Source organism: Halichoeres trimaculatus, unplaced genomic scaffold (assembly GCF_033239565.1).
Source record: "Halichoeres trimaculatus isolate MK-OKI-2021-1 unplaced genomic scaffold, fHalTri1.1 fHalTri1_scaffold_11, whole genome shotgun sequence".
Classification (NCBI taxonomy): Eukaryota; Metazoa; Chordata; class Actinopteri; order Labriformes; family Labridae; genus Halichoeres; species Halichoeres trimaculatus.
This window is the reverse complement of record NW_027437189.1, coordinates 28,973,342-28,988,439: the sequence shown is the minus strand read 5'-3', so window position 1 is coordinate 28,988,439 and position 15,098 is coordinate 28,973,342. Positions and strand designations below refer to the sequence as shown.

The 15,098-nt window shown below is 41.1% G+C and overlaps 1 protein-coding gene and 1 long non-coding RNA gene across 2 annotated transcripts in view; both read right to left on the bottom strand.

Annotated features, from left to right (window-relative positions):
* Nucleotides 1-15,098, bottom strand: part of LOC141799091 (plexin-A1-like) — a 453,927-nt gene that overhangs the window by 418,787 nt on the left and 20,042 nt on the right. Inside the window, exon 3 of the mRNA XM_074681180.1 lies at nucleotides 5,362-5,462. The gene's annotated coding sequence lies outside the window, so the exon portion shown is untranslated. The remainder of the gene's footprint in view (nucleotides 1-5,361; nucleotides 5,463-15,098) is intronic.
* LOC141798858 (uncharacterized) lies at nucleotides 13,643-14,689 on the bottom strand. Its single transcript, XR_012599201.1, has 3 exons — nucleotides 14,601-14,689; nucleotides 14,113-14,184; nucleotides 13,643-13,917 (listed from the first exon to the last, which is right to left on the bottom strand). It is a non-coding gene; the product is annotated as an uncharacterized LOC141798858 (long non-coding RNA).

Below are 15,098 nucleotides of genomic sequence, written 5' to 3'. Positions count from 1 at the left end.
TAAGAAGTCCTGTAAAAGCTTGCGCTCAACTGCTAATGCAGAATGCTGAATTAGCCTGCCATGAACTCTTGGATGAAAGGAAATGAATGGTCGAATAAATGGAATGGATGAAAGAATTTAAAGTTGAAATGGTTGCGTCTATTCAAAAATTAAAGGAATAAATCAAATTTTAAAGAACATTGATGGAAATAATGACCTGACTGAGGGTAAATGTAAGTCGGCTTTCTTAAACCCTGTTAAAATGTAATCCTGTGTGTCCTGTGTGTGAGTTTTTTAACCATGTAAGCCTGTAGGCTGAGGCCCATCTGAAGCCAGATGTTGCCATGGTGATCATTGTTCACCAACTGCCATCAGAGAGCTGGTGGAGTCTGTTTATTCCCAACACATTCCCTTTGAAATCAGGGTGTAAAGGTGCTTGCAATTCTGACAAAAAGAATGATCATGAAGCATGAATCAGTGTAATCTGAAATTGGATTTAAAAGTTTGAATGGCTGAATCAATTCAGAAATTAAAGGAAGGAATTTAAATTTAAAGAAAAAAATCTAGGAAAATAAGGAGCTGACTCAGGGAAATGGAAGTCAAATGCTGTTAAAGTGTGATACTTTCTGCCCTGTGTGTGTGTGTGTGTGTGTGTGTGTGTGTGTGTGTGTGTGTGTGTGTGTGTGTGTGTGTGTGTGTGTGTGTGTGTGTGTGTGTGTGTGTGTGTGTGTGTTCAATCATGTAAACCTGTCTGCTGAGGCTTATCTGAAGCCAGATTTTGCATTGGTGATCAATGATAAATTAACACACACATGCTTGTCTTTGTTCCTGAATGTTTTGATGAGTTACTATAAACAGCTGCATGAGATCAAAGGTTACCACGGTGACCAGCTCGTCAAGGGCAGCAGGTGCAGGTGCACAACTTTGCCCTTGTTACTGTAATCTTCTGAAGATTTTGTGGCAAAGCAAGAGTCCGAATCTCCTGTCACCTTGCCAAAACCGTGAGGGCTAGAATAAAAATGAACACACCGTAGGAATCCTGAGACCCAGAGGAAGCTGTCCGTCTAAATTTCATGCATGAAGGTCAAGAAACGAACCCACGAGAGCGATAGATAGATGAGGGAAATTTTACTGATCTCTGAGAAAACCCCTCAGGAATTAACATGGAGGTATATGGGGATTTTTTTGAACTTCTCATGACAGTTGGCCATTTTGTGAAAAAGTGCTCCATCCTTTTGCTTTAAAAACCACTTTGTCAGAAGCAGGACAAGCCTCTCTCCATTTTGATATATAATGTGCCTATGTGGAGTGAAAATTGTGACCGAAAGAGCAGTTTACCCAGAAATTTTTCAGGTTTGGTTTCACCCTCTCCCTGCTCTAAGCCGAAACATTCCGTCCAATACACACCAATGTTAAAACGGCTCGAAGAGCTGAAATGCATCATGACCTTTGAAGGGTCATTGTGAAGAAACTATGAATGCTAGGAAACATTTGAAACCAACTGAATGAAGCCAAAAGGTAGCTTAATATTTTAAAGTTTGAATGGAGTTTGTAGCTGAATGTATGACTGAATGAGGAGCGTTTGAAGCAGGCTGAAAAAATGTCCTGAAAGGAGAAAATTTTGAAAATTCCTCATTCATCTGTATGAGACCAAAAAACGCACAAATTCTGAAATATCTCGAAAAGTATTTGTGAAAAGTGTCTGAAAAGTCATAGCCCCCTTGTCCCAACTGAAACACACGTTTTGAAGTTTGAACGGTGAAAATCGGTTGAAGTTTGCCTGAGTTTTAGCGGTCCAAAAAAGCGGGCGGAAGAATGAAGAAGAAGAAGAAGAAGAAGAAGAAGAAGAAGAAGAAGAAGAAGAAGAAGAAGAAGAATAAATTTTTTTGTCACAGAAGAACATATACTGTGAATGCATTGCTGCATTCACAGCAATTAGACATTTAAATGATTAAAAAGTAGAAAAATATCAACTATAACCTAAAAATATATTACGAGACAATACATATTATTGTTTAATGCAGTTATTTTTGAATCTTATAGTTTAGTTAGCAAGTTGCTCCATGTTCCAAATTTGGCTCCTGACATCCCTCTTCAAACAACATCAGCCTGACCCACAGATTTAGCCTTGGTTAGGCTTAACGTTAACCTAAAGTCTAATCAAGAACAGAGATTAAAAGGGATAAAGAAACAGATCAGATACTAAAGACAACAGATGTGTGTGAATACATGCGTCAGTGTGAGTGTGGAAATGTGTGAAAGTTGCAGCTGGAGGTGTAAAGAAATTGGAAGAAAATGCTATGTCCTCTGTTGTTCCTAACAAGATGAAAAAAGGGACAAAGAGAAGATTTCAGAGAAATATCTGCATGACTGTTGTCATGGCAGAGCTGATTTCCAGAGAGAGGTGTGTCGGTAACACTGCAGAAACACACACACACTGATCAGTCTGTCTTTCCTCCTGGCCTCCAGCTCCTCATGTGGAGTGAAGGAGTCACCCTTTGGCCTCTGATAACAACCTGTTTGTCTGTCTGTGTCCTGGTCTGAGTGTTAGCATTTAGCTCATTGATTTCCTTCAGTCAGTCCCGGTGATTAAACCGACACAAGAGCCTGCTCTGCCTCCTGAACACCATGTCTGTCTCTGCAGGAGGGTCACACACTCACACATCACCTGCTTATTGGGGACATTTTCACATACACTCCATCCAAAATCCTGTCAGAGTATTTCTGGACTGGCTGACAGGGGATGATGCAGCTGTTTGGGTTTAGCTTCAAACACAGACAGGAACATGAATATTTGAAGCTCCTCTGCTGACTCATAAAAGCAGTCTCCTCCATGTTGGATGGGTCACATTTTAGCATCAAATAACCTTTTCCTTTAGACCGCCATTAAAAAGTCTGTCATAAATTTATGGAACCCAACATCAAAATCTTGAAAGTGTTTGATTGGTTCGCCTCCTCCTGCACCAGATCCAAGCCCAGTGAAAGATTTAATCCCAACACATCAACTTCATTCAGATACCGGTCTACAGTGGTCTGTGGTCTAGCTCAGCATATGAGATGAGATGGATCTTTCCTCCTTCCATTTAATAACCTCAGCGTTCATGCTCTTACTGGTTTAAACAGACAAAGTCACATCAGTCACATCACTCCTGTCCTTGCATCTCTTCACTGACTTGATTTTAAGATTTTACTGATTACTTTTAAAGCTCACTTAGGTCTTGCACCAAGTTATATCTCAGAAATGTTAATGCCTTACGAGCCATGTTCCTGAGTCAAGACTCAGATCTAAGGGTGATCGAGCTTTTTCCCCCCAAGGCCCCTCGACTTTGGGACGACCTAACTTTGGGGGAGTGATGCTCTTTTCTTGTATTCTGTGCCATGTTTTTATGTGTCAAAACTTTGTGAATAATTTGTTTTTAAAGGTGCTAAATAAATTAAGTCTGTTATTATTATTATTATTATTATTTAATCCCAGTTTTGGCTCTTTGTTAATGATCCAGATCATTTGGCTCAGTAAGAGTTCACTCTTTAAGTTCTCAAACACCCCAGTACTTCCCACCCCAGCGCATATGCAGCCACAGTGACATCAGGAAACATGTCAACAACATCAAAGAAACCTAGATTTAACTGAATTAAAGGTTTTAAGAAATGTTTTCCATGTGAACTCCAGTGCTCAAAGTTAGACTTGTTGTTAAACCTCAGCTTTACCAGCTGATCTGCTAAGACACTGGTTCATAAAACATCAGATGTGACATGAAAAATTGTCTTATCTGGGTCTGAATAGCCATCATTAATATGTCTTACTCAATTTATGACAACATGAAGAGAGGTTTAGATCACACCCCATAAGGTTCACCCTGGACTGGGGGGCTCATGTTTTAAATCCAGCCCATGGCCTGTGTCCCGCACGTCACTCCCCACTCCCTACCCCTTTCGTACACTATCCACTGTCCTCTCCGATCACACTAGTCATGAAAAGCCCAAAAAACTAACTAAAGATACAAAAAATAAAAAAGGAGAGACTTGTTTCTTGCTTCCTAGAAAGTGAGCAAGCAATGGACTATTTTGGACAGCATGTCACCATCAGCATCAAACTGAACTGGATCACACTGAGTTGATAAATGGATGCCCCATCATTGACGATATGGATAAATTAGTTTTCTAAGTGAACAAGTCTAAAAAGATTCACTCACGCTGCCAAGGGCAAGCATCTGAAAGAAACCGTGGAAATGTAAAGAAATTTCTGACTGTGTTTTGTCCCACGTCTGCAAGTTAAAGATGAATGTGTGTGTGTGGGTGTCCGTCATGTGTGTACGATTGGCCTCAAGCTGTTCTAATGTTGATGTAGGCGCTAACGCTAAAAAGTCATAATAAACTTACACATTATTTATTTTTATTTTTATTTTTCAAAAGTGAACTTTTGGTCTTTGAGAATAGTGAAAGCTATCAATACATGACAAGCAAATAGATTGTGAGGTAAAGTCTGTACCAAGCAAGCTACTTGCCAGGGTTCAACTGAAAATTCAGCATGTTCTTTAACCAATAGGAAGCAAACTTGCATGCAAAAAAAAAAAGGATTCTGACTGGATTGTTATGAGTTCTTTTTTTTTTTTTTCAAATTGGCCTTTTTTTTTTTTAATTAATCTGATTCAAAGTGGTCGTGCAAACCCACCTTTAGTCTCTAATCTGTTTAAAGCTTTTAAACAGGTAGCTGAGCATAAAGCCAACCAAACTTCATTTTTAAACTTTTTTTAGTTTGACCAAAAACTTCTCAAGGCTTTCACCAAACTGATGATAAATGTACTTTTTGAACAGAGCATTTTTATTCTTGAGGAGTCCATTCAAAACAAATTCAGTTACAATAAAGGTTTAAGTGTGGCCTGGTTTTAAAGCCAGAATAATAACTTTTAACCCTGTCAAATACTTCTGCTGGGCTCTGCCTGTTGAGTCCCACCACACATAACTCTCCTTCACTTTTTCCCTCTCATCTTTTCAAACCATTTACAAATGATATTCAGACCTCAAGGTCTCACAACAGAGTTTTACTGAGTATAAAGGAGCAAGGTTACAGTGAGATGCAGAGCTCTGACCTTAGATTTAGTTGAGCCTTTATGTGTCTGTGTACTCTTTTCAGAACCTTTCACTCGTTACCACAGATGGTCACAATAAAGTGGCTTCACTTACAATGGCAGAGCCAACACAATGGAGGAGTGGTATGAATGAGACAGTATTCTAAATCTTTACATGTACATTATGTGCAAGTCCACGAGTGCTCTCAGTGAGTCACAAATGTCAGACTCACAAACACAAAAAGATTCCACGAGCAAAGAAAAATCTCCATCAATGGCGTTAAAAGCAGCTTCTCAGAGCGAGGTTACTCACCCTCAACCAAAGTCTTTCCGGCGTTTTCATTCATCCTGTCCACAAACAGAAAGGAGTGAGGTCTTTGGAGAAACTTCAGGAGGTAGGAAAAGATGGTGATTCTGAAAAATAAAAGAATAAAAGAAACATAAAAATTCTTTGAATGAGTTTTTAAAACTTTTAGTGTTACCGTTTCATGCATAAATACTGAAGAATAGTTAACTCTTGCCCTGATTCTTGCTGATTCTGAATGAAAGCTGGTGAGAAAAGGTTGATTATTATGTTGTTTATGATTTAAAAAAGAAACCCTTTGGTGTAAAATAAAAAGACAAAAAGGGGTTTGGCGGTTTATGAAAGAAGGGGTTGAAACCTGAGAGAGCTGTTCAATCCAGAAGACAAAAAGCTACGCCAAGGAAACAAAAAAACGAATGTCCTAATAAAAAACACAAGGCTTAATCACTGAGGACTGGAGCACATTGTACAGGAAATGGAGACAAACTACCTGTAGGACAAGAGGAGACAAAGACTAAACACCCTGATCAGGTAGAATTAATCAGGTGAGAACAATTAGAGGCTGTGTGAGAGAAAAATGTAAGCTTTGGAAGAGGAAGTAAAAAACAGGTGATCAGATAAGGACAAGAGTGAGTTTGAACATAATCCTCAAACACAAAGAAATGAGGCAGAGAAAAAGCAGGAAGTCAAGCTGAAAGGAAAACAAGAGTGAGGGGGAGAGAAGCCAAATATGCGAAACAAGAAATGAAGCAAAGACTAGAGAGCAAAATAAAAGGAGCAGCTCTAGACCTGGAAACACTAAAAACTGGGGGTGGGGCCTGGTAGTGTAGACACGGTCTGCAGCCTCATTCCTGCATGTCCCTCCCACTCTCACCCTGTTTCCTGCTGTCTTGTCCTCTGATTTAAGGCATAAAAGCTAAGAAAAAATAACTTAAAAGCAAAAGCTGTGGGTGATTATTTTTGTTAGTAAAGAACTCTGCCATTGACCTATGGCTCAGTCCCGCCCACAAATGCAATGAGCCAATCACAGCCCGTTTTTCAATACACTTGGACATTCTCTGACCAGACGTCCATCGGTTTTACGGGATTTTTCTGAGATTTTCATTTTAAAAATGTTCAAACTGTGTTCATGAGGTGCATGCAACTCTGACACAAAGCATCCTGAGAGGCTGGGCGACGGGATGTACTTTTTTACCCTTTCAAAAAACACAAAAGTGTCTTTTTTGGATTAAGCTGTGCTGTAGACCACAACAACTGCTCAACATGAATAAAATGAACAAGGACGTCTCCATCTGTTCTAAGGTAAGATGGCATCATATTTGAGACAACATATTGTGACTTTGCTGGAAAGAAACACTGAGTTATGTTTAACGCTAAAACTGCCACCGCGGTCTGACAGTTGTTTGGGATTTTCTGTAGCATTGGCTAAAGTTAGCCTGCCGTTAGCTTCTAGCTGCGTTGCTCATTATGTCTCTTTGTTTGGAGTTTATTGGCCTGTGTTGTTGTACTTTTTGTTCTTTGTTGATCGTACATCATTGTTAGCTGTTGTACAAAGGGCTCTAGTTAAACAATTGTGGAGCTTAGCTTCATTAGCTTATCTACAACAGCCGAGATAACAAAGGCTGTCAAACCTTGTGCGGAATGACTCAGTGTAAATACTGTAGCACTAAACTAACAGAGACACACTCTTGGTAAAGATGGTAAAAAAGGTTGTTAGATTTTTAGATTTTTGTCATGACCAAGGCTGATTTTTGGAATTTTGGCTGGTAACTAAATCTTTTTATTGACCCTCTGAACAATAAAAAGATTGATACAGCCCACCATTGTCTAGTTTAGACATTTTTGGTGACTTCTAGATGATACTTTCTGTGATCTTTCTGTCTCCAAAACTCATCAAAAGCATCCGATGAAATATCTCCAATAGAGTTGCCTGCCATAGCGCTTGTCGCTAAATGTTCATTGCCTGTCGATGGCTGATACCGTGAGACTCTCACTTTCTTGAGTTTAACTGGTCGTAGATAGAGAACTGACACTGATGACAAACAATGAAGAACTAACCTTCAGTGGTGCTTCATGTTGATCTGCATTGATACCAGAAACTGTTGCCAGTGGAGACAGGCCCTTATTAATTTGTTTCCTTCAACTATAACCACAGCAGATTTAATACTTAACTTTAGCATCGCATACCATCCTTCAGATATGAAATATGTTTACCTTCAAAAGCATCATTTTATATTTCTTCCTGTGGAACTTGGGAAAGAAGAGAGATTTCTGTGTGGATGTGCTTATTCTTTGAGCTATGTTTGTTTATTTTCAGGAGCATCTGGAGATCTGCCCAAAGATCCAGCCAGACCAGACTCAGCTTCTTAAAAAGAAGAGCTTGTCATGTGTGAATGTAATCCAGAACATTCCTGACATTTTTTGAGGAAAGAATAGAAATATTAACGTCATGGATGCATCAACGCTGAGGAAAACACAGCAAAAGGAAAGAAAGTGAGAAGCAGGGCCATCTGTAGTTGGAGGAATCTGAACTTTACTTTAAAGCTGACTTTAGCCTGGTAAGTACTTCTGCTAACACTTCCTGCTTATTTAAGGCTGATGAAGGTAGAAGGTTTATGTACCCAGAAACTCCCTCTCTGGCCCGCTCTCTCTGCTTTTGTCTGGACATGTAATGAATGAAAGCCAGTGGTGAGATTTTGTCCATTACAAATTCTTTCAGGGAATTAAAAAATTAGAAAAAAAAATCCCTCCCGGGCAGCCCCCTGAATTGTAGCACAAATTAATCCCCTTTCCCAATCCCATCATTCGCCCCCAGCTCCCCTTTTGGAATTATCCCTTTTCAATTATTTCTCCCTCCTTTTCTCATTTCTAGACACCATTGGAAATATCAATGGTGATGGGAGTGGAGAGAGGAGTAGAGGAGAGGACTGAATGTGTTATTAATTGCTCTGATGTGGATTAGATGTGAGCATCAGCAGCACCCCTCCACCTCTAGATCCCCCCAATCACATTTCAATTAATAACAGTCAGCCAGGCTTCGCCTCAAGATGTGCAAGCAAGATGATTGGCCTGTCACTCAGAGCTGCTAGGGAGCATTCACAATTTGTCACCAGTTTCCTCTTTCTTCGTCTCCTTTCATCACCGCTCACTCTTGTTTCTTCCTTGTGCTCTTTTTTATTCTCCTCTCCTGCTCCTCTCCTGCTCCTCTCGTCTGCCTCTCCAGCAGGTGTCTTTTCTCCACCCTCAAAATCATGCCACATTTCATCCATTTATTCATTTTTCCTCTGATAGCTTGGTCAGCTTTGAAAGGACAGTTGAGATTTGTGTGTGTGAGTGTGTGTGAGTGTGTGTGTAGTGGCTTGCTAAGAGGTTTTCGCCTGCTGAAGATGACATGTAACTTTAAAAACTGTCCTCCTGCGCCACATCTCAAATGAGATGGAGACAACAGACCATTTTCTATTAAGGTTTGCATGCTCTCATGATAACCTGCTACACACACACACACACACACTCACACACACCCCTTCAATTCCCCCTCCTATAGCTCCTCTTCCTCACCTGTCTCTCTAAGTGTTGGTGTAAATGTGACGCCTAAGAGGATTGGTGTTTTACCTCTGTTTTATTTTTAGTATGTTTAAGCCTCTATAGGCCACTGGAAGCTTTTAAATGCTCCTGAACAGAAAACTCTGCAGGTTTTTCCTGTCCTGTCTACCCACTCTGACTTCTGCTGTTCCAGGTTCTCCCTTCTCTGTACAGCGACATTTGTTCAACCCATCAATCATTAGTGATGGAGGTAGTTCCAATACTAAGCCAAACAGTTTAAACAAACTGTCTGTATCCAAAACCACAAGTTATAGTCCATTCCAAATGTAAAGTCTGTTATCTTGCAAGAAATGCCGAGTGCTGCCTTGTATGGATAAAAAATAAATGCACCTGTTGCTGTATCCAGCAGCCAGTATCAGTTGATCATTAGTATAGTGTGCTTAACCTCTATGGTTAAAAAAGGCACCTGAAGGGAAAGCAGATTTCAACAACCTATGAAAAACTTGTAACATTGTTGGAGTAATTGTAGGAAGAGAGATAGCAGGTTAGCATCAAGTTTGAAGGCAACAGTGGGAATTTCCACTCAACTATTAGCTGTACCAAATCAGACTTCAACCACAGAAAGTCAGGTTTCTGTATTCACTCATGATACATGAGAAGTAAATTGTATAGACAAAGCCTTCAGGGAAAGTCCTGACTTGGTCACAAACTTAACAATGACATGAAGTCTGTGAGCTTAACTTGTAGGAAACATAACCAAAGCAGAAACATAGCACAGTCTTATGGCGTTATTTGGTACTGCATTAGGATAACAATAGACCAAGCAGCAACCTCCAGTCTAAAGCCCTGTTTCCACCAAGCAGTCTGGTTCGGCTCAGTACAGTTTGGTACAGTTAAGACTGATCCCGTTTGCGTTTCCACAGCAAAACTGTGCCCTCTCGAGGTAGGTGGCGTGTAAGCAGGATGCCAAAAGCCACATCTGTTAAATAATAGTGTGACGTCATAGCAGTGACACAGACACAAAGAAGAAAAACGCTACACAGTAAACAAAGAGCATAGATGGAAGACATGCAGCATTTCGTCCTCTCTGTGATTGGCATGTAGCTCTTTGACACAAAGTGTAATCAAGCCAGGAGAAACGCAGCCGCTGTCGTGGGGTAAGTGACGATTCTTCTGACCAATCAACGGTCTGCAGTGTTGTAGCTCCACCTTCCGAGAGCAGATTGGTTCAGTCTAGCACCCATATGAAAGGGTCCCAAAAAGTGGGACAGCTCGTCTCGGTTATTTGGGGATCTGTCCTGGGATAAGTCAGTGGAAATGCCGCAAAACGTGCGCTGTACGGAGACGGACCGAATCGGTCTGTTTGGTGGAAACGCGGCTTAAGAATATGAGACAATTCAGAAGTGCTAAAATCTGCCGTGTCCGCTTGAGGCTGGCTCCAGAAGTACTAGAAGTCACATACACAGCATGCAAAAAAAAAAAAAAAAAAGCTGTTTTCTCAGCAGAAATTAACTTAATGACAGCCTGATTCAAAGAATGTCTCCTGTCTGAATCACTTATTTTACTATCAGCACACACTGTTCAAGGGATGAATTTTTTTCTAACTTGGCAGTTCAGAGGATATTAAGATTGCAAGCTTGCCCCATCCAAGACACATCTCAGCTCATGTGACTGACGGGCACCCTGTAGCTGTACTCTAAGCCCCCATCACTTCCAATATGGCCGCTACAGCCGATTTGCCTCAAAAATCTGTTTGAGAAACTGACTGGTGACATCAGGGAGACTGTCCATTGATTATACAGTCTATGATCTGAACTCTGTCATAAACTAAAATAGTTTGTCTAAAACCAAAGAACTGAATCTTTGCATCACCATCCTCTTGGTCAGTTTTTGTGCTGGAGCCAGGTCAATGTTCCTCTTTTCAGCCTTTTACTACTGGTCATCTATCTCAAATTTCTGCTCTATCCATTCCCCTCTCTCCATTTAACATGTAGAAACCCAAAATGAACTTCAAAAACAAATTTCATTGTCTTCTTTGCACTCGATTGCTCCTTGTTTATTCAACACTTAAGAGACTTGTAAACTTGTCAGCCTGACGTCGCCCCTCGCCAAAAACCGACAAGTGAACACCACGAGATGTCTGTAAAAGAACACAATCAACAGTTCCCCCTGAGTAATCAATTGTTTTTCCTACACACTTTTTTTCTGGCTTGCAAAAAGTCTCCAAAAGATCTTTTTGACGAAACACATGTTCAGCTGACGGACAGTAAATCATTTTTCTACTAATATCTGGAATGGGGTGGCTTATAATTGAGAGTTTGCAGATGGTTTGAAAGCCTCTGAAGTGTTTCATTAAATCCTTAATCTTCTCTTTTGGTGCTTCGTTGTGTTTGTATCTCACATATCGGAGGGCAGCTCCTGCAGGAATAACGGCAGACCAAGCTCGTGCTGCCTAAACGGTGTGCCGGGGGCCAGATGTGTTAAGATAATCGATGCTGGGTCAGCTTCTGAGGCCAGCATCATGTTTATTCACGCTCCCTGTTCAGTATGGAGGTTTTAGAAGAACCAGAACAGCAAGTCTTTGGCTCTTTTTTCATGGTCACGAATAGAAATCTTTTCTTAGCACCAACGTGGTAACCATTATCATCTTTTATCAGAACAGCAGCATTCTGAGCTCCTTTTACTGCTCACATCTATGCTAATGTCTGAGGAACGCTTTGTATGACTTTTACAACAAGTAATTAGTAATTCAGAGCATCTTTGATGTTCGCTGCGTCGCCTAAACTGCATCTGCACAAATACAGCCTTGCTGCTATCAGCTCTTCTCCACACTGAGCCTCAGCATCCACACAGCCCGTGAATATTTCTGACATGTAGTTATCTCACAAGACACGGCTGGGAAATTGATTTTTCACAGATCTCAGGATGGAAATGACAAAGGGACAAATCAATTTTTGTTTTTTGTTTATTGGAAGACTTGTCTCCTGTTTTGCCGTTGTGACAGACGCTGTATGCCTTCTTCAAAGCTGCAGATCGTCACAAAACTCTTGTCTTCATAAATTTGACACTGCACTGGAAAAAACTGAAATCTTCTCAAGTGTTTTTGTCTTATTTTCAGTAGAAAATGCCTTTTTAGACTCCATATGAGCCACATTCACCTGATCAGTCAAGAAAAAATGTCTTGTTTTAGGTTATTTAAAGACAAAAATAAGGTCTGAATTGCTAGTAACAAGTAAAAAAAATCTGCCAATGGAACAAGTGAAAAGTTACTTGTATTTAGACTTTTTTCTAGTTTTAAGCAAATTTTCTTGCAAAATTTTCTTGTTCCATTGACAGATTTTGGGATTTGTTAAAGACAAGTCAGACCTCATTTTTGTTTTCAAATACACTGCTCAAAATAATAAAGGGAACACTTAAACAACACAGTGCAACTCCAAGTCAATCATGCTTCTGTGAAATCAAACTGTCCACTTAGAAAGCCACACTGATAGACAATCAGTTTCACATGTTGTTGTGCAAATGGAAAAGACAACAGGTGGACATTAGAGGCAACAAGCAAGTCACCCCCAATAAAGGAGTGGTTCTGCAGGTGGTGACCACAGACCACTTCTCAGCTCCTGAGCTTTCTGGCTGATGTTTTAGTCACTTTTGAATGCGAGCGGTGCTTTCACTCTAGTGGTAGCATGAGACGGAGTCTACAACCCACACAAGTGGCTCAGGTAGTGCAGCTCATCCAGGATGGCACATCAATGTGAGCTGTGGCAGGAAGGTTTGCTGTGTCTGTCAGCGTAGTGTCCAGAGCATGGAGGTGCTACCAGGAGACAGGCCAGTACATCACGAGACGTGGAGGAGGCCGTAGAAGGGCACCAACCCAACAGCAGGACTACTACCTCTTCCTTTGTGCAAGGAGGAACAGGAAGAGCACTGCCAGAGCCCTGCAAAATGAGCTCCAGCAGGCCACAAATGTGCATGTGTCTGCTCAAAGGGTCAGAAACAGACTCCATGAGGGTGGTATGAGGGCCTGACGTCCCCAGGTGGGGGTTGTGCTTACAGTCCAGCACCGTGCAGGATGTTTGGCATTTGCCAGAGAACACCAAGATTGGCAAATTCGCCTAATTCTCCCAATGTGAGACAATGCTGGAGTTCATGTGGCTGGAATGTGTCAGCAGTTCCTGCAAGACGAAGGCATTGATGCTATGGACTGGCTCGCCCGTTCCCCAGACCTGAATCCAACTGAGCACATCTGGGACGTCATGTCTCGCTCCATCCACCAACGCCACGTTGCACCACAGACTGTCCAGGAGTTGGCCGATGCTTCAGTCCAGGTCTGGAAGTAGATCCCTCAGGAGACCATCCACCACCTCATCAGGAGCACGCCCAGGTGTTGTAGGGAGGTCATACAGGCACATGGAGGCCACACACACTACTGAGCCTCATTTTGACTTGTTTTAAGGACATTACATCAAAGTTGGATCAGCCTATAGTGTGTTTTTCCACTTTAACTTTGAGTGTGACTCCAAATCCAGACCTCCATAAGTTAACAAATCTAATTTCCATTGATAATTTTTGTGTCATTTTGTTGTCAGCACATTCAACTATTTAAAAAAAAAGTATTTAATAAGAACATTTCATTCATTCAGATGTAGGATGTGTTATTTTAGTGTTCCCTTTATTTTTTGAGCAGTGTAGCTCAGGGCCGGTCCTACACATTTTGGTGCCCCAGCGAGATTGGCATTTGGGTTGGCAGTAAGCATTTTTGTATGCATAGAAAAGGTGCTAGTCAATACGCTTTGTATCACATCAAAGTCAGTTTTACTCCTTTAAACAAGGATGATAAAATAAAATGTATAACGATAAAATAATAAAACAAACATTTGCTTTAACAACATGCACTGAAAATGTGCTGTGTTCCATAGACTTGTGTAGATGGGAGATCACCAGATGTTTGGGCTGGAGGAGCTGCACTGTGTGTGTCGGTGGAGGAGGTGCTGGATGTTGGGGATGTTGGAGCTGGAGGTGCAGCTGTAAACAAAGCACATTCATACTCTTACACCACTGCATTGTCTTTTCTGTACAGTAATGTCACTGCACATAAACAAAAAAAATACAATTTATTAAATTTGACTAAATCCTACATGTAATAGCAAGGTGTAACAGTAAACTACAACAACTTATCAGCTACACTGAGACCACAAATAATTGGCTCGAGTTACTTACATGCTTCAGAGAGTGGTGTAGAAGTCCCTTCTCCTCCAGGAGTTGGGGGCTTTAAGAATTTGCCGAGTGTGTCTGTACAGACACAGATACAGTTATTAGCCTAGCAAAAGCATGTATAGCTGCACAGGACAAACAATTTAAATCGATTTTTGAACTGATAGCTGCAGCCACATTATCACTGATATAATGGTGCAGCCTGCTACTAATTTTGAGACTCAAGGCAAATTAGGCAAGGATGATGACAATGGTTTGGGTTTTGCAACTCTGCAATGCAGGTGTAAAGCAGTAACCTAGTTTTTGGTAATAAAACTACTAAGCCCAAATGTGAGGGTTGAGCATTCATCTCAATCTGTATGAATCTATCAATAGCTAATCATAACATTCAATTATATAGCTAGCTTTGCCTTTAGCTTTATTACTTAGCGTTAGCGCCAATCAGCCTAAAATAACACAGAAACGCAAAACAGCGCTTTGTTGACGTAGCTTACCTCTTAATTGGGCTTTCCTTTCCTCCTCCTCTTTTCTCCGTTTTCTGCCCTGCGCACCTGAGGGTTTGTGCCTTTTCATTTTTAAAGAACGCTACCTGTCTGCCTGATATGATATGCGCGGCGGCGGCGCCAACGCCAACCATGTAGTTGTGTCTACATTACATCGATGCACACCTCCTGATTGGGCTGTGGTTGCCAGTTGTGCAGAGACATACCCCCCCACTAAAGCAAGCAGCAGCATCGTGTCTCTGTTCAAGTGCATCAGCCAGGCCAGATGAAATATTGTAAATAAAAAGTGTACTTATTCTTGCTTATTTGTTCATTGTGTAGAAAAGGAGGGGGGCACCTGGGCGCCCATATTATTTTTATTTTTTATTTTTTGTGAGGGCCACTGGCGGCGCCCTAAGCACACCTGGCGCCCCAGGCAGGAAACTGCTTTGCCTGTAGGACGGACCGGCCTTGGTGTAGCTTAACAAGAAATTTTTCTGGACTGACCAG